Source organism: Eupeodes corollae, chromosome 2 (genome assembly GCF_945859685.1).
Source record: "Eupeodes corollae chromosome 2, idEupCoro1.1, whole genome shotgun sequence".
Taxonomy (NCBI): domain Eukaryota; kingdom Metazoa; phylum Arthropoda; class Insecta; order Diptera; family Syrphidae; genus Eupeodes; species Eupeodes corollae.
Window position 1 is genome coordinate 13,436,850 of NC_079148.1, and position 25,307 is coordinate 13,462,156.

Genomic DNA, 25,307 nt, shown 5'->3' on the forward strand with positions numbered 1-25,307 from the left:
AGTATTTCTTGACTTCTTAAAAGGAAGATTTTTTTCTAAACAATTATTAAGGATCTTATAAAAATTGAGACTGCTTCGTCAATATTAGAAAATGCTAAAGTATCAGCAATTTCAGAAATGGTTAAATTTTCAGACAACAACTGGAAATTAGCTCTTCTGAATTCAAGATTATATAAGCAATCAAAGAAACTACTGTGTTCAGTAAGGTGAAAAAACATTTAGCAGAGCAGGAACTCACCACTTGTTGCTAAAAAATTGTGATTCTGGATTAAACAGTATCAGGAGTTTTAATGCGCCGTTATTTGAAATCGTGGATTAATTCAATGTAGAACATCTAGAAGCAATACTTGATGGTAAACAGCATTGATCTGCTGTTTTTGATTACAAAGGCTTTTGACAGTGTTTTTTCTGGCTTGCTTTGCGGAGAAAGGGGAGCCCGGATATAGTTCCTATTCTAAAGGTGACTTATGATAGATCCAATTGGCATGTCTAGCACAGATGTAGGTTAGGTTAGGTTAAAGTGGCTGTCCAGATGTCATTGATTCACCTAGACCTCAAGGGTCCATTGTGATACCACTAATGAGGTTACTCATGGGGGAGTAATGAACTTAAACAAACATTGTGTACTTTTAATGAAGTTAGAGAGACATTTTGTGACAATCGTTGCCAGTTCACTGGTATTATCGAAGAAGGGATTACCGAGAAAGTTATTCCTTCTAATGGAGAGTGCTGGACATGTACATAGAAGGTGCATGCAGCTTCTACAAAAGTCAATTGTGTAGACCCCTATCCTGAGAGCATGAGGCAGTGTCCTGTTATTACTCCAATTGTAGAGCTTATACTTTGTCTGCTCAGGGTTATCAAGCCTTTTGACCATTTTAAGTCTATGCTTGGCCATATTTGCTTGGTTGCTAGGCAGGTGGTACTATGTGACCATCTAGCATTTGTTGATTCTAGAGCATATTGTTTGAGAAGATATTTGCATGTAGCAAGTGATCCGTTTTTGGCGAGCTCATCGGCTTTTCAATTTCCCGGAATGTCTCTGTGGCCCGCACCCAAATGAGGTGAATATTAAACTGTTCCGTCGTCTCATTCAGAGATGATCGACAATCGTGGACTATTTGAGAGTTTGTGGAGACAGACGCGAGAGATTTAAGAGCAGCTTGGCTGTCCGAGAAGATTCGTATATCCTTGCAAAATATAAAGTTTTCTTTGAGCTAGGATAGTGCCTCTTTAAGCGCCATTACTTCTACCTGGAATACATTACATTGATTGGGAAGTCTGTGTGATATACTGAGATTCAGTTGTTCCGAATAGATACCACTTCCAACTCCGTGAATGGTCTTTGAACCGTCTGTATAGAAGTGTACCGCATCGTTTTCCAAGGGTCTCTCTTCTTCCCACAGACGTAAGTTGTCAGAAAAGTATGTGGTCCAAAGAAGAGTCAGACAAAGAAGCACACTCTCTCCTTGTTCTGCTCTTTTTGGTGCTGAGTGATGAACTGAGTACAGCCTTGGGGCTCAATGCCAATACTGAAAAACTGAGATGTTCAGACTCGAAACCTCTTAATCATACTTACTTAAGGTGGCGCTACAGTCCGGGGCGGACCTGGGCCTCAACCAACATGCGTCTCCAGCCAGCTCGGTCCCTAGCTAGCTGTCTCCAGTTTCGCCCGCCAAGTTGCTTGAGGTCCGCTCCCACCTGGGTGCGCCACCTGAGCCGCGGTCTTCCTCTACTGCACCGCCGTCCCTCGGAATTGGATTCGAAGACCTTCCGGGCTGGAGCGTTGATGTCCATCCGCTCTACATGACCTAGCCATCTAAAGCGTTGAACTTTAATTCTGCTAACTAGGTCAGTGTCGCTGTACAGCCCGTATAGTTCATCGTTATATCTTCTCCTCCATTCTCCATCGATGCGTACGGGACCAAAAATCACCCGAAGAATTTTTCTCCCGAAGCATCCTAACACGCTCTCTTCTTTCTTTGGCAGGGTCCAGGCCTCAGCGCCATAAATGAGAACCGGGATTATGAGTGTCTTATAGATGGTGATTTTACATGCTTGAGTCCAAAGAAGCAGCGATTTGCATGATTTATTCTTCGTTCGATTTCAGCGCTGGTGTCGTTGTCTGTATTAATAGCGGTGCCTAGGTAGATAAAGTCCTTCACTACCTCAAAGTTATAGCTGTCCATGGTGACGTTTTGTCCAAGACGTCGTTGTTCAGTGTCCTTTTTTGATGACAGCATATACTTGGTCTTGCGCTCATTGACCACTAAATCCATCTTCTTCGCTTCCATCACAATGCTCAAAAATGCTCCACTGACATCACGCGTTGATCTTCCAACTATGTCAATATCATCTGCGTATCCGAGTAAATGGATGGACCTTTGGAAGATTGTGCCTCTAGTGTTGACGGTTGAGTTTTGCACAATTCTTTCCAGAACGATGTTGAAGAAGTCGCATGACAGTGCATCGCCTTGTCTAAAACCTTTCTTGGCATCAAATGCATCAGTGAGATCTTTTCCGACCTTGATAGAGCAGCGTGCATTCTCCATCGTCATTCTGCACACACGGATAAGATTGACAGGGATGCCAAAACTAGACATTGCTCGGTAGAGCTCTTCCCTATAGATGCTGTCATACGCGGCTTTAAAATCGATGAAGAGATGGTGGGTATCGATTTGAAGCTCCTGGGTTTTTTCCAAGATCTGCCGTAGTGTGAATATTTGGTCGATAGTGGACTTTCCTGGTCTGAAGCCACACTGATAAGGACCAATCAGGTTGTTGACGAATGGCTTCAGACGTTTACATAATACGGCAGAGAGGATCTTATACGCAATGTTAAGGAGACTGATGCCTCTGTAGTTGGCGCAGTTTAGAGGGTCTCCTTTCTTATGTATCGGGCACACTATGCTGAGATTCCACTCATCGGGCATGCTTTCTTCGGACCATATTTTGCAGATGAGTTGGTGCATGCTCCCTACCAAGTCATCGCCTGCTGCTTTGAATAGTTCGGCGGTGATGCCGTCAGCTCCAGCAGCTTTGTTTGACTTAAGTTTAGATAAAGCTATCTTCCCTTCGTCAAAGTCGGGTAGGCGGAATTGTTGATCTTCGTCGGCAAGGTTGAGTGGTTCTATATCCCTTACAGCGGAATTCGGCTCGTCATCGCCGTTATATAATTTGGAGAAGTGATCTTTCCATATTCTCAGCATCGACTGCGGTTCTACTACGATGTTCCCCTGATAGACTTTACAGGCTTCGGTTCGTGGCTGGTACGCTTGGAAGTTTTTTTTTACCTTTTGGTAAAATTAACGAACCTCATTCCTGTTGTGACATCCCTCTATCTCCTCGATCGCGCGCTTCTCATGCTCAATTTTTTTCGATCTAAGAAGCCGGTTTTACTCTCTCCTCTTCTGCTCGTAGAACTCGCGAGCAGCTCTAGTCCTTTTGTGCAGCGCCGTTTTTTATGCCTCTTGTTTCGCTGCGTGCGCTTGCCGGCATTCGTCGTCAAGCGAATCTCAATCAAAATCATCCTCCGCGACAAACATTGCTTAACAACCAGTAAAGAAGGCAAAAGACTTTCCAGTCCCTTGGAAGTATTGTCTCTACTGAAGTTTGGAGCCAACAAGATATCGCGAGCTGTATCTAGAAATTTAAGACTAGGTTCGGGATGTTATCTAATAATTGGAAGAATAACTCATACCAACTAAGGGTCAGGAACCTATTGGTACTCTTGTACGAAGGAACACTGTAGAATGATCGAGATCGAAGAAGAGCTAGAACTAGGGAACACCCACGTACTTTTTAGTAAAAGTTTATAAAGGTATATGCAATGTAGAAGTAAGGAACATATAGGTGGCGCTCCTTGTATGTTTGGTATTCAGCTTTTTGTTCAATAATTCTATTAAAAGTGTTGTATAAAAAGATTCCTTGTGAAATTAGAAAGGGAGTAAGTATTTATTATTCAACTACCAAGAAATATACAATTCATATTGAATATTAGTCTTCGAATTATGAAGTCCCATATGTCATCTGTCAATTTCATTAAAATAAACTTAACAACAAATTCTTGTTTTCAATCGAGCTAAAAAAAAAGCTTACCACAATCGTGTCCCGCAAACATTTCAGTTACCTACTCAACCTCCTAAAAGGGTGCTTAAAGGTTCTATAACTAAGCCTTTACTTTATAACTATTCCCAAAATAAAATATATAACATTTTTTATGAGAGTTTCTTATGATGTAACGCTAAGCTATAAAAGGTCTTATGTAACGCTTTTCGCTATTTCATATTACATCAAATTACAGAAAGAAATGGTGCCTATTAGGTTATAGTGAAAATCAATCTTTTTTTCTGTAATTTCGGAAATAAAAAACCAACTCACCAAATTCTTTTAGATATTCCACTTAAAATTTTGTTTTTGTTTTCTTTCAATCTGTAAAGAGAAAAAGCACAAGGTTAACATTTCTTTAAACATAAGCTGTCGATGTTAAAATAAAATTTAAAAAAAAATCTGCAACATTAATTTGATCACATAACAACTTGCTGTGGCCACTTATCGCAATTTCTTTAGGAAAAAAAGCACCACAACCACCTTCGTTCAAAAATCATAAGAAAGGTTGTTTTTTTCTTAGTTGATTCATAATCGTGGTCACTGAGTGCGCGATAATTCAGATTTAATAGGTTTCACCTACATTTCCGATCTCATTCATTTACAACTTATAAAACTGGAAGGTAATTACGCCACGCCACCGTCGCCGTACCGAGTGTGTTTTTCCCACGCCTTTTCTCCTGCCTTCTTCATATCCCCGAAACCAAAGCCCAAAAACCTGTCGAAATACTTAATTTAAATTAAAGCATAATCTTATTTTGTTTATTACTCTCCAATTTACTACTCTACTTAAAAAATTGTATTTCCCAATCAAATCAGTTACGCGCTTCAAATTCCAATTTATATAGCCTAAGACCGTAGAACCATTTTGTCACTTTGCGACTTATAAGTTGTGCAATCCTTAAAGACTTATACCCAAGTAACCATGTAATTCTGTAATGGATATATATCCGTAGAAGTATTCAAAAACATACTTTTTTCATGGTGCTCAAGAAGCTTAATGGAGTTTTATTTTTATTGAAAGAGCTTACATAAACCCTTTTACGCCCTCTGATTTAGAAGACACCTCGTTTTTATTTTTTGGTGATCATAAGGCGTGCCAAAAACATCTCTATCAGCGCTGACATCACAGTAATTGTTGTTATATCAGTCTTTAGTTTTTGTTTTGTGTTGTCTAAAGCTGTATACCTACCTTCTCGTCTTGATGGTTAAGAGATTTTGCATGATGGTGCTCCCTCTCTGGGTAAGTAGGTTCCTATCTTATAGTAAAGACCGCCAACTCTTTTGCCATCTACCACCTATAAGAGGCACCTTTTCAAGTAATTTCAATTTATCGGCAATTAATTTAGTGGCTTATGCTCTGATGAAGGTTTACTGTACGTTCCATCAGATCAGCTAAGGGGTGCAGGCGGTGGTTGGGGAAAATAAGATGTGTTTTGGCAGCAGATTCCATGAAGCCTCACTCACTTTTAAACAAAACTTGAAAATCATAAATTGGTTTAAGCTAGTGTCTTATGAAGCATATGCGGGCTTTGTCTTTTTTGTGTTGATTTGATGCAATCCAGTCTTTGAAATTTTTTGTGTGAGAGAAAGAGAGGGAGAGAACGAAGCCTCAGCTATACGTCAGATTATGTTGGGATTAGAGTTTGGCACGTATGATGGTGCATTTAATAGCAAATTTATTAGTTTGTCCCAGCTTAGCAGATATATGTTAGTATCCCACGGATAGTGAAAATTGCATCATTTAATTTTTTGTTTAACTTTAGAGTAATAGAGGCACACATCAAAAGATAGAGACGAACTTACACCTTCAAGACTGAGTTCATCTTTGTTTTGTCTTTAAACATGATTTTTACACATGTTTAACAAGAAATTATACAAAGTCCTACCTTTATACTATTAAGTGAGCTGGATAAACCGTACATGACTTTATGAGGAAAAATTTGCCTGAAAAAAATAATCCTAAGGCTTCCATATTTTAATTACAAACCTACAAAATTCAGAAGCACACACCCTACAGAAAAATGGGTACCATGTTTTAAAGTGATTTTTAATAACTTCAATGCGTTTTTATGTAGTTTTTAACTGTCAAATGTCAAAAGTGACAGTTGTCAAAATAGCCAGGTATTCAAGATGTAATTTCTTATGATTGTATTATTTTAACTGAAGGGAAAGATATTGTACGCAGTAGTTTATGACATTATCAGGGTTTTTCGTTTTTTGGCTAGTGTTATGAACTTTGACAGTTCAGAGCATACGGAATATGATCAGATCGAAATCTTTGAGTTTCAATAATAGACATAAAAAGAACAATTTTATGAACAGTTAAAATATAGGTCTATTTATACTTATCAACACTTACTCTCCGAGCTTGTCAATGACTTTCTGAACTATCAGAATCCGTCCAAAAAGCTTTCAACCCCTGAACACACTGAACAGGAAAATAAACACAATTTTAAGTTGGACAACTCAGGATTAGTTCAAATACAAACAGAGAAAAACTTTTATTTATGAACTTACTTACTTAAGGTGGCGCTATAGAACTAGAGCCTCACCCAACAAACTTCTGAATCTAGCTCGGTCCCTAGCTAGATGTCTCCAGTTTTGCGCTCCAAGTTAGGTGAGGTCACTTTCCACTTGTGCGCGTCAACTGATCCGCAGTCTTCCTCTACGGCGTTGTCCTCTGGGTGTGGATTCCAAGACTTTCCGGGGCGGAGCATTGGTTTCCATGCGCTCTACGTGACCCAGCCGTCTTAGTCGTTGGATCTTTACCCTTCTGGCTAACTCTACGTCGCTATGCAGCCCGTACAGCTCGTAGTTTCATCTTCTCCTCCACTCTCCTTTGATGCATACGGGACCGTAGATCACACGAAGAACTTTTCTCTCGAACCGACCAAAGGTGCTTTCATCCGCTTTTGTCATAGTCCATGCTTCTGCACCGTATAGCATAACGGGGATGATAAGGGTCTTATATAGCAACACTTTGGTCCCTCGAGAGAGGACTTTACCACTCAATTGCTTTCTTAGCCCAAAGAAACAGTGGTTAGCAAGAGTTATTCTGCGTTTGATCTTAGCGCTGGTGTTGTTTCCTGCCTAGACGAAGTCCTTGACTACCTCAAAGTTACGTCTGTCGATGGTAACGTTTTGACCAAGACATCGATGTTGTATGTCCCTTCTTGACGACAGCATGTACTCATTAACCGGTTAACCCATTTTCGCCGCCTCTGCCTCAATACTCACAAAAGCCCCATTGACATCACGCTGAGTTCTTCCGATTATGTCAATGTCATCAGCATATGCTAGTAATTGGACAGACTTTTGAAAGATAGTACCTCTAGTGTTGACGTGGGAGCTCTGCACTATTCTTTCAAGTACAATGTTAAAAAAATCGCATGATAGCGCATCACCTTGTCTAAAACCTTTTTTGACATCGAAAGGTTCTGTTAAGTTGTTTCCAACCTTTATGGAGCAGCGTGCAGGGATGCCAAAACTAGACATGACTCTATACAGCTCGTCCCTGTAGATGCTGTCATCCTTGAAATCGATGAAAAGATGGTGGGTGTCGATTTGGTGTTCTTGGGTTTTTTTCCAGGATCTGCCGTAATGTGAAAATTTGATCAACTGTGGACTTTCCTGGTCTAAAACCACACTGATAAGGACCTATCAAGTTGTTGAAGATGGGCTTTAGACGTTCCCATATTACGGCAGAGAAGATTTTCTAGGCGATGTAAAGTAGACTGATCCCTCTATAATTGGTGCAATTTAGAGGGTCTCCTTTTTTCAGGAAAAAATATTGAGGTTCCATTCATCGGGCATGTTTTCTTCCGACCACATCTTCCAGATAAATTGGTGCAAGCTCCTAACCAACAATCTCCAGCTGCTTTAAAGAGCTCGGCATTCAAGCCATCCGCTGCAGCGGTTTTATTAGACTTCATCTTAGATATGGCAAACTTTACTTCGTCCAAGTCGGAAGGACGGGATTGTTGACTTTCGTCGTCTATGTTAAATGGATCATCCTGTCTGACAGCGGAATTTGGTTCGTCGTCGCCGTTATACAGCCTGCAAAAAATGGTCCTTCCATATCCTCAACATTGACTGCGGTTCCACTATGATGTTTTCACTTTCGTCTTTGCAGCCTTCGGTTATAGGTTTATGTACCTGTGAATTTCGTTTCACCTGTTCATAAAACTTTGGAACTTCATTCCTGCTTTTAAACCTCTCAACATCTTCGACCGCACGCTTCTCATGCCCCCTCTTTTTCCTTCTGCGCATAAAGCTCATAAGCAGCTCTCGTCCTTTTATCTATAATCATATGTCATTGTTCACTAACCGTAATAATGGTTCTTCTGAGTTTCGATAACTTTCGCTGTTAAATTTGTTTAAGTTGTCAAAAACAATTATGTTTATTTTTAGTTTATGTGAGCTATAATTTCTGCTAGCTCTAAATTCGATATTAACACCAGTTTGTGTTTTTCTAATAACTCTTCAAAAACTTGAGGCAATGAAAACACTGTGTCAAACAATCTGAATAGGTTTTAAAGTCTTTGAAGACATTTACTTTATTGTATTGGAAATAAAACGCTGTTTTATCACATCGTGCGGCCGTTCCCAAACTAATCAAAATTAAAAATTAAATAAATTTTGCAGTCCTAGTTGAATCTTAATCAAACCCTAATTTCTTAGCAGTTGTTTGTTTGCTTTCTGTCAAGATGAACTGTCGAAATCTATCAAATGATGTTTTTTTGTAAAGTTAAGTTCTCTATTTTAAATATTTTAACTTTTTTCCTGAAAGGCAAACCTTGCATTTTTTTAAACGCTGAATATTGTGTTATTTCAGATTTCTGGGAGAATAAAAAAAGCATTTTAAAGAATTATTATTAAAAGCATTTCATAACGCTTGTCATATAGTGATATAAACGTCAAATTGATTGTGAAATTGTGACAGACTTTTGACACTGCAGATCAACTTTTATCCACTCATTTGCTAATGTTATCTTTTCGAAGAGTTTTTGTCTTTGACTTCAAAATCAGTGATTGGGCCTCTAGAGCTATGAATTCTTAGAACAAACTAGTATTAAAATTCTTAATATCTGCATACTTTTCAGTCTTTTTAACCGATACTATATACGATAAACTATACCAAGCCGGTTTAAGAACCTCCATCCAGTGATACGTCTAGTTAGATTGCAGTAAGCCTGTCATACAACAAATCAACCTTGCTTCTTCTTTCATAAAACAAAACAAAAAATAGTATTCCTCAATCAACTGATTCACAGAATTCTCCGACTAAAATACCAAACCAATCTTCAACCTAACCTCTAGCTAGACAACGAAAAATGTTTACTTCACTCGTTTTTTTGTTTTGTACAAATTTTCCTATGCCTTGTCTGTCTTTCTAGTCTCAACTTAATATAACCACATAAGAATGCGCCTTTTCGAAAATTTAAAACAAAACAGCAAAATTACGTTTTACATTTATTTGCCTCTCCTTCCTAAACCGTAGCGTCTCGATTCGATATACGAAGTCAACTTCAGGCTTTAAAGCTGAACTAAACCCAAGTACCTACCAAGTAAACTACTAGACTGGGTATAGAGTTGAACATGGACAAAATAATGCATCTGGGGTTACACGGAATCAATTAATTCTTAGAAGATATACCAAAAGTCTTAAAACAAAAACAAGAAAACTAGTAATAAATAGTTTAAGGTCTCCAGTTCGACTTCGAGGCGAATAGTCTCCTACACCTCCTCCGAGTGTTTCGTTTTGCCAACGAAGAAGGATGAACATTGATTTATGCTATCCATTGCAGCCGCTTACCAAGCACACAAAATCACGGGCTAGAGTTTGATTTTAGAAGATAAACTCTTAAGCTAAGCATTGCACAGTGAGGCTGCTATTTTATCAGTGGTGTTGGAAAAACAAAGAACTTTTGACATTTAAGTTATATACACCACATTTGCAGTGTAAACTTACCCTAGCATAATTTTCTCATTTTGACAATAAAGGCTCAGTTTTTCAATGTCACTTATTCAGATTGGTCAGCAATCTTTCATTGACGTTTTCCTTTTTAAGCTCAAAACACAAAACTAAGCTGTCAAAAAAGGATCTGCCCGAATCTTTTTTAACTCAGACATATCAGAGCACCCTGGTTGCATTTCTTTTTTCAATGAGAGCTAAAAGAGGGAAAGATTGAGAGTGGCTAACTTCACGTTTGTTTCGTGTGTTATGGCAGAAAAAAATTGTCATTTGTGTTACTGTCAAACTAGGTCTAAGGGTTAATCTGCACTGCAACGAGTGGATCTCAACTCTTTCACATTGCTCATTTTATGTGATTTAATTTATTTAAAGTTTTTAAATGTTAATTGAAGAAAAAAAAGACATAATGGCTGAAGCACAAACACGCTTCAGCTTCGGCTTCGTCTGCGTTACGGTGGGTCTGCTTCGAGGTTGTTTTGAATGACATTTCTTTTATTTCATCCCTCCAAAGAGCAAATATTTTGTTTGTTGACATTTTTTTAAAGCTGTTGAGCTGCCAGATAATTGAACTAGAGCTTCCGTTTAGAGTCACATTACGTTATATTACGTTCTTTTCCTTACGATTGTCAAACGAAACGTGGGGTCGAAGCTCCATTGTGATAGCACGCATTGAATTCCTATGCCTGAACTCGTAAACAGCAGGTGAAGCCGAAGCTGAAGCGTGTTTGTGATTCAGCCATTAAGGTTATATTAATATGTCTTAAAACCCATCTGACACTTAACTGATCAGTTCTGAGTATATTTGGCACCACTGTGCGCCACATTAAGAATGTAATTTTTGTGCGCGTTTACTCTATTCCACAGACAGACCTCAGGCTCTACGACTACGACGTGTTTTGTTGTCTATTCCTATGGGGCGTACCGCCGCCGCGGCTGTGGATGGACAGCAGATTGTTATGGCAATCAGAGCTGATCTGGTTTGTTTTGTTTAGTTGGTTGTTTTGTTGTTGTGTGTTCTACAAGCCTCCCTGGCCAGATGCATCCTCTAAAGCTTGCAAGCAGCAAAGAGATTGTAAGAACCAAAAGAATGTGCAGTAACTAGTTTGACCATTGTCTGTACGCTTGTGGACAGGGACTTGGGCAGGGAGATCTAAATTTAGAAATGTTGCTAGTTCATCGCAACCACACCACACCGCGAAAAGCCATGTAGCGTTCTTTGGAATCGACGTTTTTTGCGCTTTTGTACAAATTGCTTATCTTTACAATCTCCACCAGCACCAGATGTGAAAGGATCTACCGGAATAAAATTTCTCCATCTATATCACATTCCTTCTCTTTCTATATCTATCAATATATATACATTTGTCCAGCATGTAGCCTTTACAGACCCATCAAATCTGTCCTCAATTATTATTTGTGGAAGCCCCTGAATCAGGTTATACCTAGTACATATAATTGAGTGAAGTGACAGTGTGCCGACTTGTGCGCTGCGTTCGCTTGATTCGCTCGCATTGCGGCTGGGGATGGTGGTAATAAACATCAAAAGCGACATGCGGCTTACGACTTGAGACTTGCAACTTACGACTTGCGGTTGCGGAAAACATCCGCATCTACTGTCACACTCTGTCCCACTTTCAAGTTCAAGTTTAGCGTTCAGCCATTCACAAGTGTAAAAGACAAAAAAAATAACCAAACACTGTGTGTCGTTCAGTTGGTTTGGTTGGTGTAAAGTCACCATTACCGCTTGGGGTCTGGTTTCACTTCATCGATTTGCTATAGAAGAAGCCTTGAAAATTGAAATGACGCGCTTCTAAGCAGTGATACGGCGCGGCGGCGGCGGCGGCACATAAACAAACATACAAAAATGCGTTAAGAAAAAATTTTACTTTTTATGCAGAGAAATTATCCACAACATAACTTGTATCATATTTTATAAGAAAAGGAAAAAACACAACTCGATCGAATTTCAAATTCTCTTGGATGTCCAAGAGTTAATCTCTTGCGGTGCAGTTACACTTGGGATGCGTTCAGGAATGTAAGTTTACTTTCTTTGGCATTTTTCCACGCAAAGCAATAGCAATGCAACCAAAGTTGATCTATAGCTATACGCAATACAAAATTAAAAATCAAGTAAAATTGAAATTAAATTAGCTCCAGTTTAAGTATAACTTTGACTGGTGTATAGATTTAGTGATGTTGACAAATAAGAAAATAAATATTAGCAATATTTTAAGTGCGTGTGTAACATACATTTTTTGATGAAGGTGAGAAGTGAGATGAGATAGAAAGTCACGCAAAGCAAGTTGTAACTATACGGGACTACGGCTACGGGCATCACTCTAAATTTAGAGTGAAATGAGTTTGCTTTCGTTTGAGGTGAGAGAAATGCTATAAGAATTTTTATTTCCTTGGAACACATTTGAAGACTACGTAACTTTTTTGTCATAAGTTCTAACATACGTAACTTAAAAAGTAAAAGGATTCGTGAGAATTTTTGTTGGTATCTTACATCACTATTAGAAGATTGAGTTACGGAATGATTGATTGATTTTCTGACACTTGTAATATGGTAAAAATGTCAAAACTGACATTTGAACTGTTAATTTGTTTTATTTTTTATTTATAAGTTAATTTTGTTTCATAAGATTATTTTAGCATTTTACAGATTCCACTCATTTTGTTGTGAGTCGGACATATTTTGGGTCCCACAGTTCTTTCGCACCAAGGTAAGTGTACCTCAGTTCTTAACACACGAATGCACACGGATGCTGAGTCTTTGCAATCTCAAAAAATATGAGTTGACAGTAAAGAATAAGTAACTGGATATTGAATGGAAGGATAAACTCATAATATCAAGATCAGACGAGATAAGAGACTTGAAGGTAAAGCATTTTTCTATTATCTGATTGCCCAACAGCCACAAAATTGCCTTTCAATTATGGCAACTTTATTGCAAAGTTTACTGGAAAGTTTGACAAGAAACATCTCCCACACTTTCAAGTCAAGTCTACTATGAAATATTTCTTGTCCAATTGGAAACAGAATAGTTAGTGGTGTAAGGAATTTTCTTTATACACAATAATGTGATATTATTTATTTTTCTAAGGACTATGGTGAAATAAAATTTGACATTTATGACACATAAATATCTTCCTAATTGCCTTGGTCTTAATATACATTCAAGACATGTAGGGGATTGCGAATGAAGTTTCCTTTGTTGTCTGAACTTACCCATTGTTGAATAGACAAACAGTTAAAAAGCCAAATGCCCTAAACTGTCAGCTGCCAAATGATCTTAAATACTTCTGGAACAATTTAAGAAAATTTAATCTTTTTGGATAATAATGGTTGCTATATTATCTTTTTGGCAACACTAGTTTTGGCAGCTCACGCACGTTTCATGTTTTGTGTCACTGTCAAACATCTTCAGTGTGGTCTGTAATTCACTCATAAAACGTTTAACAGACGAACAACCCTTGCAAATTATTGAATTTTGTGATGATAACAAACTTTTTTCGCGCAAAATGAAAGAGATTGACTTTCATGACATGTGGTTTCAATAAGACGGTTCAACAAGAGCGAATTCGGTGAACAGTTCATTTTATGTTTCAATCGGTTATCGGCCACATAGATCTTGTTATTTGCATTAAGGAACTTTTTTTCCGATAGCTCTTAAAAAGTCACTAGCTACTTTAAAAAAGTTTGAACGCACCCTTAGCTTCTAGCTGTCAAATGGTTGTTTAACGTATCAATAACAATTGAAGTTAAAAGTTAAGCTACAAATTTAAAATTCCAGTGTTACCGACAAAGCTTTCGTATGGTTTTCGATTGTTTCCAAAAGTTTGTATATAAGGTCCAATCTCCAAATGGATCCCATTTTTAACGTCAAATTTATAACCTGACGTTTGATATAAACACAACTGTTTGCTTAAAGAATTTGTTACTAACAGCTTAAGGTAGAGTTCTTTCCATAGCCAAGTGTCAAAAATTTCTAGAGAGAGACTGATTGAGAACCTTTTCCTCTTTATTGGACCCGTTTAACACTTCCACACATTGTTTGGATAAGGTTAAAAAAAGAATCCCGCCTTAATCTTCAGTTCCTTGAAGCTTAACTTCACTTCAATCTAAAACATAGTAATTATGCTTCTAAGTGAAACCACTGACATAAAGCATCCCAAATCAGTCTAGACATACAAATTGTGGGAAACCTTTTTAATGGACATATGTATATACATAATACAAAAATGCTGTCGTGTAAAAAGGACATTAAATGTAATTTGGCGAAATTTCAAACTGTCGAATTTTTCTCTTTCCCTTTCCAAATAATAATGATACTTCAATATGCTTTCCAGTTCTTAGTTTAATTTGATTTTTGTTTTGATGAATTCCATTCCATTGCTTTTTTAGACTCTAGCCACATCATCTATCATAAATTTAACGATGGTAATCTGTCTTTATATGAATATACCATATTTGCCAATAACCAAATCACTCACTCCTCTTACCTCTCTTTCCCTCATTTTTGTTTTATTTTTCGATTAGGAAGAAAGACGAAGTCGTAATTTACGTAAATAAATGTACGTTCACATTTATTATATTTTTTGTTTTTTTTTTAACTAAAAAAGAAAAAAAAACAATTTTAAATTAGCAAACATTTTTCATCCAGGATATTATTTGGTATGCAAAAGTACTTTGGCTGGATCACGACATAAACAACAAACAAAAATATAAAACTAAACAGAATCGTTATGCTCATGTCATGATGGCTTTCTCTCATTTAAGACGTGAAGAAACACTTAACATTGTAAAAATTGAGTTAGTGAAGACCAAAATAAAGTTTCTTTCATTTCTTGTTAAATAATTTGAAGATATCCCCTAGAAAAAAACTTGTTCAAAAAGACCACAATTTAAACTTGCCAACCTTTCAACCTCAAAAAATCAGAAAATCAAAACAAACAGAACTTAAACAATAATTGCCAAAAAGGAAAAAAAGTTAAATTTAAATTAAGACGTTTTATGATTCTCTGATGATGATTCTAGTTATTGATAAAAAAAGCTAAACTGTCTCATCATTACCACTTTCCTAATAAAAAGTATGATTTTTTTTGTATATTCATTTCATTTATATGAAATAAAATTCTACCATCATCCATCAACAATTTGTAATTTGTGCTTACTCAGTGTTTAACTTACGCGTTTCATCGCAATAAAGTTGATGATTAACAACACGCACAGATGCGAACAGTTCTAAGAAAAAGCAAATAAAAAAATTGTACAGATTTAATTTCGGATAAGATATAATTTTTAATTGCTCTAGTGAAAGTAATAAACAATTAAAACTTTGTTTTTCGTTATTTCTTTTTTTCTTGAGTTGAACGTGTTTTGTTTCCGGGAAACAAAAACAACAAAATAAATACTGTGACACTTCTTGATGATTTAAAATTTAAGTTTTTTAAAAGCCTAAAAGGTCAACAAAACCATTCAAATCTTCTTCGGATGATTTTAATGAGACAGGCGGGTAAATTAAAAAGGCTTTAGAGAAAATTTTAATTTCAGTATAGGCCTAAATTTCTAGTTATTTATTTATAAAAAATTCCTTCCTTGAAATTACTTCAATTTCTTCTTTTGACGTTTTATAGCCTATTTTTTGTTTAAATCTTCTCAAATCGATTCTACACACACTCAGGAAATTGGAGCGACAATACTAATAAATTTAATTCCTATTTCAAAATGTTAGTCTTTTGCTTACGGGTAAAATACTAATTCTCTTTCACAAAAATTGGTTACTCTGAAATGTCTAAACAATGACAGTTCGTGAAAAAAAAACAAAGCAAACAGATCTAAATCGGTCTGGAGAACTTGTCTACTAGCATTTTAATGGTTAGAAGCTTTCTAAATATTCGGAACATTTTAAGGCATATTTAATTAGCATTTAGAATATAAATTAAATAAAATGCGTTTATAATTTGATTGCTGTTCGAAAATAATTAAATAATTGATTTCCTTTACAGTTGAGGAGGGCGACTATTTCTTCAGGTGATTTCACATTGCTTACCAGCAAATTTCTGCGTTTTTCACATAAAAATGGACACTTTCCTATGAAATGTATTACATCTTCCCTTACTCTTAAGCTACCTCCGGATGTGGTATATAATTAAGACTTATCATTTCTCCTCTCATTTTGAAAACTGCCGATATGAGCTCCTGTTTGTTTTCGTTTCGAAAATAGTTACGTTCGCATAAATTGTGATTTAGATGGTTGTACACTTATCTATGCATCAAGGATGTAGCTTCATTAATAGCGTAGACTCTCAGTTTTTCATCTGAATTTGCAATAAGATGCCGCAGGGCTTCATCGCAGTATTTACTTTTTTCGTTAACTATTCGAAAGTCCGTTCTTCAAAAGGCAGCATGGTCTTCTTACTTCTTTGACCACAGATGTTTCTTCTCAATTGTTTTCAATGCCAGAATTGTTGGGAGTCTTGAATCTGGCATATTAAAAACTTTTTTGATATAATCAACATAGCATTTAATAATTTGATGAAGAGCGGTGATAGTCCTGTCTCAATTGAGATCATTAGTTTGGAGTATTTTTCGGTAAAAGAAAGCATCTTTAAATAAAGAACCTCTGAAGTTTTCGGAACGTTTCAAACTTCTCGCCTCCCCATACATGTGCTGCATACATCATAATAGATTCTTCCACTGCAACAAAGACCTTATATAACACTATGTGATATTGACTGGTTTCAGAAGCATTTCTTCCATGTTGCGGATATTGCACTTTTAGATTTAATCAGCTTTTCTTTAAAGTGTGTTTCCATAGATTGCTGGTTGTAGTAAATCTCGATTGGTTCTCTGTCATAGTGCCATTTCTCATTTCTGGTTGTTCTTCCAGAACCATTCCGGAGTATCATCACCTTGAATTTGCTCAAATTGACTTTCCGTTCCATAACTAACAATAAACATTTAGTCGGCTAATCATCAACTGTAGGGTTTCCGGCGAGTAACCAGTATGACGTCATCTGCAAAAAGCAAGGCTTTGTTGAGTGTCCTCGATATTTCAATTCCACCAGGAAGAAAATCAATCAGGTCCTCTATAAACAAAGCAAAAAGATTTGGACTTAAATTGTGTCCTTGCTTGACTCCCATCTTCTATTCGCCGCCTTATTTTCGTCATAGATGCTTTCTAGTGCCTGCCCAAATTTGTCTGACATCCCATAATTGTAAAGCTTGAAAAATAGCGATCGGGGTTAAACGGTATCAAAAGCTGCCTTGAAATCGACAAAAAAAGTAAAGCTATTTTTTTGTTTAATAGAGGTTGTCGCTATGCTTTGCAGTACAAAAATACTGTCAATAGTCGAGTAGCCACTTCTAAAACCTGCCTGAAATTCCCCAAACAACTTATCATCATTAATCCAACGGGTCAATCTGTTATTTAATAATGATGCGAATATCTTGTGGGCGGCGTTGAGGAAGGATATCCCACGGTAGTTGGATGGATCATCAATGTTGGCTTTCTTATGTATGGGGAAAATTAAGGAATTTTGTAACTATTCTGCTAGTATTCCAGTATCGAAAGCTGATGTTAAATTTAGAGTAAGCCTTTCTGTTCCATTGGTATACCATTGGTATACCAACAGGTCCTAAAGCTTAACTCTAATATCTCGCCAAAAATTAAAAAAATAATGGTGCAAAATTTTAGTGGAACTAACTAAAAACAATTTTAGTGTGATATTAGGTGAAATCGTAAAATATAGACCATTTAAAACTTTGAACTCAATTTTATATTTTTAGTGTTGCACTAGCGGTTATGGCATCTGTCATATTCCTCACAAATTTATTTCACAAAATGTTTTCGCATTCAATGAATTAAGACGTAGAAGAACCGTTGTTATGAGTCTAAAAATTCTTGGGAAACTGTTTCGCTTCACGACAAGGACAACACTATATTTAATGACATTTGACAGCTAAATTTATTGCTGAAGTTTTGTTCCCTTAATTTTTACCGAACGAACTGTCATTGTTTAAGGTGCGTTCAATAATAGTTTCTTAATGCATTCTAAATGTGAGTATATTAAAAAGTTTTCATAGTTCAGAAAAAGTTAGACAACTACATAAAAGTTAAAAGATAGTTACTTAGTTAGTGCCACACTAATAAGCTTTTCACACCAAGTCCAAAACCCGGTTTTCGCCGAAAACCTACATCGAAAACTCAAGTTTTGCCATACATTTTTGGTAAACCACAAGTTTTATATAAAACCTCTCGAAAACTAGTAAGAATTCAAAGTTGACCTAAACGAACAAACCTTTCGAAACATTCAGCGCTCAAACTAATATAAACACAACAGCTGATGGCTGCTGTCAAAACAAATATTTCATTTTGAAATAAATTTTGTCATGGTAAGTAATATTATTTAAACAATTTCTTTACAAAATAAGAATTATTTCTTTTTGTTTTTTATTTACAGAATATGAAAGATAAAATATAACAAAAAAAGGAAAGTTTGAGGGAGCTGCGTGGCAACAGAAAAAATTGCGGGAAAATTTGCCAACGTCGAGAATTAAAGCCTAGGTGACTATTTGCGGCCGTAGCATGATTTTTGTAGTAGCGTGGTGGTTAGTGCGTTGGACTGTCATCCCAGGGGTCTTGTTTTCAATCCCTGCCTGTGCCACCTAACTGTTTTCACGGGTACTACCTCTTGCGAGGAATTGACACATCCTCCAAGAGTATAATTATTGTCATGAAAAGTGCTTTCTCAAATAAGCCGATCGGATTCAGCATATAAACTGTAGGTCCTTTCCATCTCTGACAACATTACTAGAACACAGGAATGGTTGAGAGTTGTAAGTTACTAGGCCCTGGTTCTTTATGGACTGTTGCGCCACCTAATTTATTTATTTATTTTTGACTATTTGCGGCACTCACGGTTCTTTTATGATCCTCCAGAGTTTCAAACGCTCTTTGTAAAGCGAAGAACCAGAATGGCTACTGGCGTGACGACCCCAAGGACGAAAAAAACTTGCTCATAGTACGCATTCAAAAAAAAAATACCGAAATTCAGAATAGGGGTAAATCTGGGAAGCTGATTTTTAACAGTTGACCATCAAAATCAAGAAAATACGTCTATGTAAGTCGATAGTCGATTTCAGAGTTTTAAATAAACAATTTGACATAAAGTAAACACTTCAAACTACATTAACATGTGCTGTTGAAGCAAGCTTGAAGCTCGCCTCAATTCTTAATGTACCTGAATTGAGTTGAAATCGGCTTGATTCAACGACCGAAATCGAGTCAAAATTTGTGAAGAAAAACCTGAGCGGAGGAGTTGGTTTTACAGATAATGGATTCTGGTCTGATTATTTGCATGTTTGTGTACACGCCCCCAACAGAAGTTAAAGTTGACAACACCAAAGATATGTTCTTCGAGCTCTAAGACAAAACATATGAACACCGATTTTAATGTCAAGCTAGGAAGGGAAGACATCTTTGGTGGTATAATCGAGAAGAACAGCCTGCACGGCAACACTTCCGACAACAGATTCAGGCTCATTTTGCTGCGGGACGAAACGTCATGGTAGCCAGTACGCGTTTTCCACACCTCAACATCCACAAAGGTACTTGGAGTTCTCCAGATAAATCTACCGTCAAACAGATTGACCATATTGCGATCGACGCCAGACACGCTTCCAGCATCATGGATGTCCAAACTTTCCGAGGAGCTAACATCGACTCGGACCATTACCTCGTTGTAGTCAAGGTAGCACTTCTGGTTTCCAGACCCAAGGCAAAACAGGCAGGTGCTGGAAGGAGGTACAACGTCGAACGGCTACAATCGCAAGAGATCGCCAAAGCCTTTTCCGACCGAGTTACAAGTCACCTCTCGCGAAGTTCTCTGCTGCCAACACAATGTATTGAAAACGAGTGACAACTTGCCAAAATGCAATCAAAGAAGCCGCCTCTAATGTGCTGGGTTTCAAACAGCCACCAACAATTAACCCCTGGTTTGATGAGGAATATTGACAGGCAAATGCAGCCAAACAACAGGTAAGCAAAGCGGCGCTGCATAAAAGGACGAGAGCTGCTCATGAGCTCTATAAGCAGAAGAAGCGAGAGGAACACCGACTTCTCAGAAAGAAAAAGAGAGGGCATAAGAAGAAGAAGTTGAGAGGTTTAAAAGCAGGAATGAAGCTCAAAAGTTTTATGAACAGGTGAAACGAAATTCACAGGTACATAAACCTAGAATGTCAATGCTGAGGATATAGAAGAACCACTTCTGCAGACTGTATAACGGCAACGACGAACCGAATCCCGCTGTTAGGGAGATAGAAGTATTCAACATAGACGACGAAAGCCAACAATCCCGTCCTCCCGACTTAGACGAAGTAAAGATTGCCATATCTAAGCTGAAGTCTAACAAAACCGCTGGAGCGGATGGCTTGAATGCCGAGCTCTTTAAATCAGGTGGAGATTGTTGGTTAGGAGCTTGCACCAACTTATCTGTAAGATATGGTCGGAAGAAAGCATGCCCGATGAATAGAACCTCAGTATTGCTTGCCCGATCCTGAAAAAAGGAGACCCTCTAAACTGCACCAACTATAGAGGAATCAGTCTACATAACATCGCCTATAAAATCTTCTCTGCCGTAATATGTGAACGTATAAAGTCCATCGTTAACAACCTGATAGGTCCTTATCAGTGTGGTTTTAGACCAGGAAAGTCCACAATCGATCAAATGTTCACATTACGGCAGATCCTGGAAAAAACCCAAGAACACCAAATCGACACCCACCTCTTTTCATCGATTTCAAGGCCGCATATGACAGCATCTACAGGGACGAAGGTTCTGCTAAGTTGTTTCCAACCTTTATGGAGCAGCGTGAATTCTCCAGCCATGTCGCAGGATGACCATGGAGAATTCACGCTGCTCCATAAAGGTTGGAAACAACTTAGCAGAACCTTTCGATGTCAAAAAAAGGTTTTAGACAAGGTGATGTGTTGTCATGTGATTTTTTTAACATCGTGCTTGAAAGAATAGCGCAGAGTTCACACGTCAACACTAGAGGCACTATCTTTCAAAAATCTGTCCAATTACTAGCATATGCTGATGACATTGACATAATCGAAAGAACTCAGCGTGAAGTCAATGGGGCTTTTGTGCGTATTGAGGCAGAGGCGGCAACAATGGGTTAAATGGTTAATGAGGGCAAAACAAAGTTCATGCTGTCGTCAAGAAAGGATCTACAACACCGATGTCTTGGTCAAAACGTCACCATCGAAAGACGTAAATTTGGGGTAGTCAAGGACTTCGTCTACCTAGGCTCCGCTGTAAACGCAGAAAACAACACCAGCGCAGAGATCAAACGCAGAATAACTCTTGCTAACCGCTGTTTCTTTGGGCTAAGAAAGCAGTTGAGTGGTAAAGTACTCTCTCGAGGGACCAAAGTGTTGCTATATAAGACCCTTATCATCCCCGTCCTGTTATACGGTGCAGAAGCATGGACTACGACAAAAGCGGGGCGTAGACTTAGCCAGAAGGGTAAATGTCTAACGACTAAGATGGCTGGACCCATAGAAACCAATGCTACGGCCCGAAAAGTCTTCGAATACACACCCACAGGACAGCGTAGTAGAGGAAGACCGCGGATCAGGTGGCTCGCACAAATGGAAAGTGACCTCACATAACTTGGAGCGCAAAACTGGAGACATCTACCTAGGGACCGAGCTAGATGGAGAAGTTTGTTGGGTGAGGCCCAAGTTCACAGTAGCACCACCTTAAGTAAGTAAGTAAGTACAAAAAATATAGTTTTTTTTAAACAAATAAAAAAGTTACACGTGGAGTAGGTATCTTATTCTTATATGGTGCTGAACTATTCGGTTCCTAATTGTTTAAAACGAATCAAACTATCTCGCTTGCACTTCATAAGAAACATCGAAACACCATATGTATTTTAGAAAGCGCATTCAAACTTAATTATTTTTAAATCTTCTTGTGCGGTGGAAACACCAAAAGATTTAAACTGAGAAAAACCTTTGGTGGAAACATAGCAAAACTTAATTATCTTTTCTATTGTTTTCTTTTGCAAAATAAGACCAGTTAATCAATTTTTATTAACAAAACTAAATAAAATCAACAATAACAGATTGATTCGCTCCTAAATAAAAAACACATGATTCCAAATGCACAACTACTCAACGAACACAGCCATCGAGATAAAAATGCAATATCAATCGTACCAACATTTGAGAACGAAATCACATAAGATCCATTCGAAAATCGTATAAATGTCAAAAACCCATCCGTAGTAAGAATCTACTTTAACTTTTATCGATAGTATCCATACTGCGGATATTGTTATTGTTATTCGTGTAAGATCTTACAATACAATTGATAGATTTTCCAATAAAATAATTGTATTGAAATACACCAAGATAAAAAAATATAAAACATTTTATACAAAAATTTAGTGCTATTTTAATTCGAATTTTTGACCTTTGAACAAAAAGTTGTACTGTGGCTATTGATATTGACAGATGGGCGGAAACGCCAGACCCATGTTTGTTCGAAAATCTTATGTTGCTAGTAAAAATGCAAATTTGACATAAACGCGTTTAAAAATTGTAGTAGTAGAAATTCCTGAATAATTTTGATATATCATTCACACCCCCGCCATAATTTTATAGAACATCATTTTCGAAATACTAGGGAATAAAAAAAAAATATGGATTTTTCGGAAACTCTAGTACTGCCTAAGACACTAATAAATCGTTTAAAATTCTGCACCAGCGTTACATAATGCACCTGATAAACACACAAGAACGAAATTTCTCAAAACATTAAATGTATTAAATAGGCCTTTCTTTATTCCCACCTTAAGACATTAGTGATACAAAAAAACAAGCAACAACAACAAAAAGTAGTTAATCTAAAAATCAGCAATGCATGAAGAACTCATCATTCATATTTTTTCCCTCTAACTGATATTGCTCGTTATATTTTTTTAAAAGCTATGCAACTTTACTTGAATTATTTCCTTATCAAACAAACACATAGTTTAGGCATATAGAGATGCTCGTCTTTTTGGTTTAAAACATTCATAATAAATGTTACCATCTTCTTCGTGATAATCGTCTTCAATGTTTGTTTGTCGGTACTTTATTGGTATAAAGACTCTCACTAAGTCTAAATCAACATTCCTTAAATGGAATAAGAAAACATGTTGTACTTTTGAGGCAATTTACACGAGGCAACTCAGTTTGGACTTACCTACTCTTTATATGTGCCACAGACAAAGTTTCAAAAAAAACATACCAAAGCATCTCCTCCGAAGCGAAAGTAATTATCATCGGACGGATCGGAAATGGTAGCAAAGTTTCCTTATAGTCATTTCATAGCTCATAGTTTATAAACAATATACATGCTTCATATTTCATTAATAGTTTTCTTCTTATTTTCTTAGTTCAATATGATAATTGTTTTCCCAAACCGATTTCTTTAAAATAACAAAAAAAAATTAAAAATTGTAGTCAAATTTCGCTTTGAATAATGAAAGCTATAAGATAAACGTACTGTTCATTGACCTTTTTAATGTATTTTAGGTTTGTTTAATTTTCAACTGGTTTTATGTAGGACCAATTAACTTGAAATCTCGAGTACCATTTTGGCTCAATGATCGATGGAACTTACCTACCATAGTAGAGACTTAAATTGGTCAGCTCAATTGTTGGTAACGAAACGATAACTAGACAAACGTTTGCAACATTTAAACTGACTTAACAATAACTATAAACCAAAGACCGACGACGATAAAGTAGATTAATTAATTTAATACGTGAACTTAAAAAGCTTCCTAACTTAGAAACACTTAAGATAATGCTTCAAGATTAATGTGTTTTTTATTTGACATTAAGAAAAAACAATGATTTCTATTCTATTAAAAATTTGTATATTTTTTAGTTTCAATATAAATTTTATCCTAAGAAACTTTAGCTTTAATTACACCAATTCGTATGTTTTATCGCCGAAGACTTCTGAAAGTTCAATAGCCTCGTGTTTCTTATGTAAGTACATAACATAGTCATTCATCAAAATTTCAAAGTTAACGTCCAAACGAAAAACCCCCTTTAAATTGTAGGAACCTAATAATTATTATTGTTTAACTTATAAAATGATTCATGATGTATCTGTTTCTATTTCTGTACCTTTTCCCTTCCTCTAAACAATTTTTCAGGTTGTTATATCTTATGTGGGTATATCGAATGGATTTGGCCATCCGCAGTAGATTGTTGTAACAGTAGGCTTAATCACGATGTAGGTACATAACCTTTAAGTTATTATTTTCCGAGCAATTTTCGGTTAAAGGGGTGATGCTTCCAAGTATAGGCAAAAGTAATTATTATGATAAATCGATTCATAACGAACTTTAATCAAAAATTTTATTACATTTTAAACTATCAGTAATGTTCGTTATGTTCGTTCATATACAAATATCTTGAAAACAATGTATTCCGTTCATTAATCTTTATTTTTTCATTCATTTTTAATTTTCATTTGATTAGCTGTATATTATATACATATAGTATATTGTTGAACAAGCAATTTTTTACGCCTTCGTTTTATCTTTTGTGTTTTTTTTGTTGTTAAAGTTACAGAAGCATTTCAGAAGTAATTTACATAATATAATCATTTTCATTATGTTTTTGTATACATTGTTGTTTTTGTTTTTTCTTTGGTTATTAATAAAATTATAATCAAAAATATTTATATCTTTTTAAAAGTAATTGAAAGATGTAAATCTTTGCAGAAAATATGCAAATATCTTTATCTTTATGAACGGAATTAAAATATCAACAAGTTCGTTTGTCAGCTCTTTTGTTTTGATTGTTGTTCTTTTTTTTGTTTTGATTTTTGTTGAAGAGAAAATTAAATGGGCTTGGTAATAAAACGGTGTTATAATAGAAATCAATATTTTGTTTTTTGTCATTAATGCTACTTAAGTGAAATTTTGTACTTTCATTCAATCATTTGATTTCAATGTTTGAGTATTTCAGTAGCTTTGTCTGCTTATAATTTGTTTGAGGAGACACACCCCATTTGATGTACTGTCTTTACATTTAAACCTTTTTTAGGATTACTACTTCTCTGTATTTCTTAATAAGGCCTAGTGATATGGATCTTCAAAACATTGTTTTTGAATTTTGAAGAAAAATCTAATTGCACAATAA

At 36.5% G+C, this 25,307-nt stretch overlaps 1 protein-coding gene across 1 annotated transcript in view; it reads right to left on the bottom strand.

The window, feature by feature from the left end:
- Positions 1–25,307, bottom strand: part of LOC129944264 (rho GTPase-activating protein gacU) — a 127,863-nt gene that overhangs the window by 78,520 nt on the left and 24,036 nt on the right. The window contains exon 2 of the mRNA XM_056053585.1: positions 4,381–4,431. The gene's annotated coding sequence lies outside the window, so the exon portion shown is untranslated. The remainder of the gene's footprint in view (positions 1–4,380; positions 4,432–25,307) is intronic.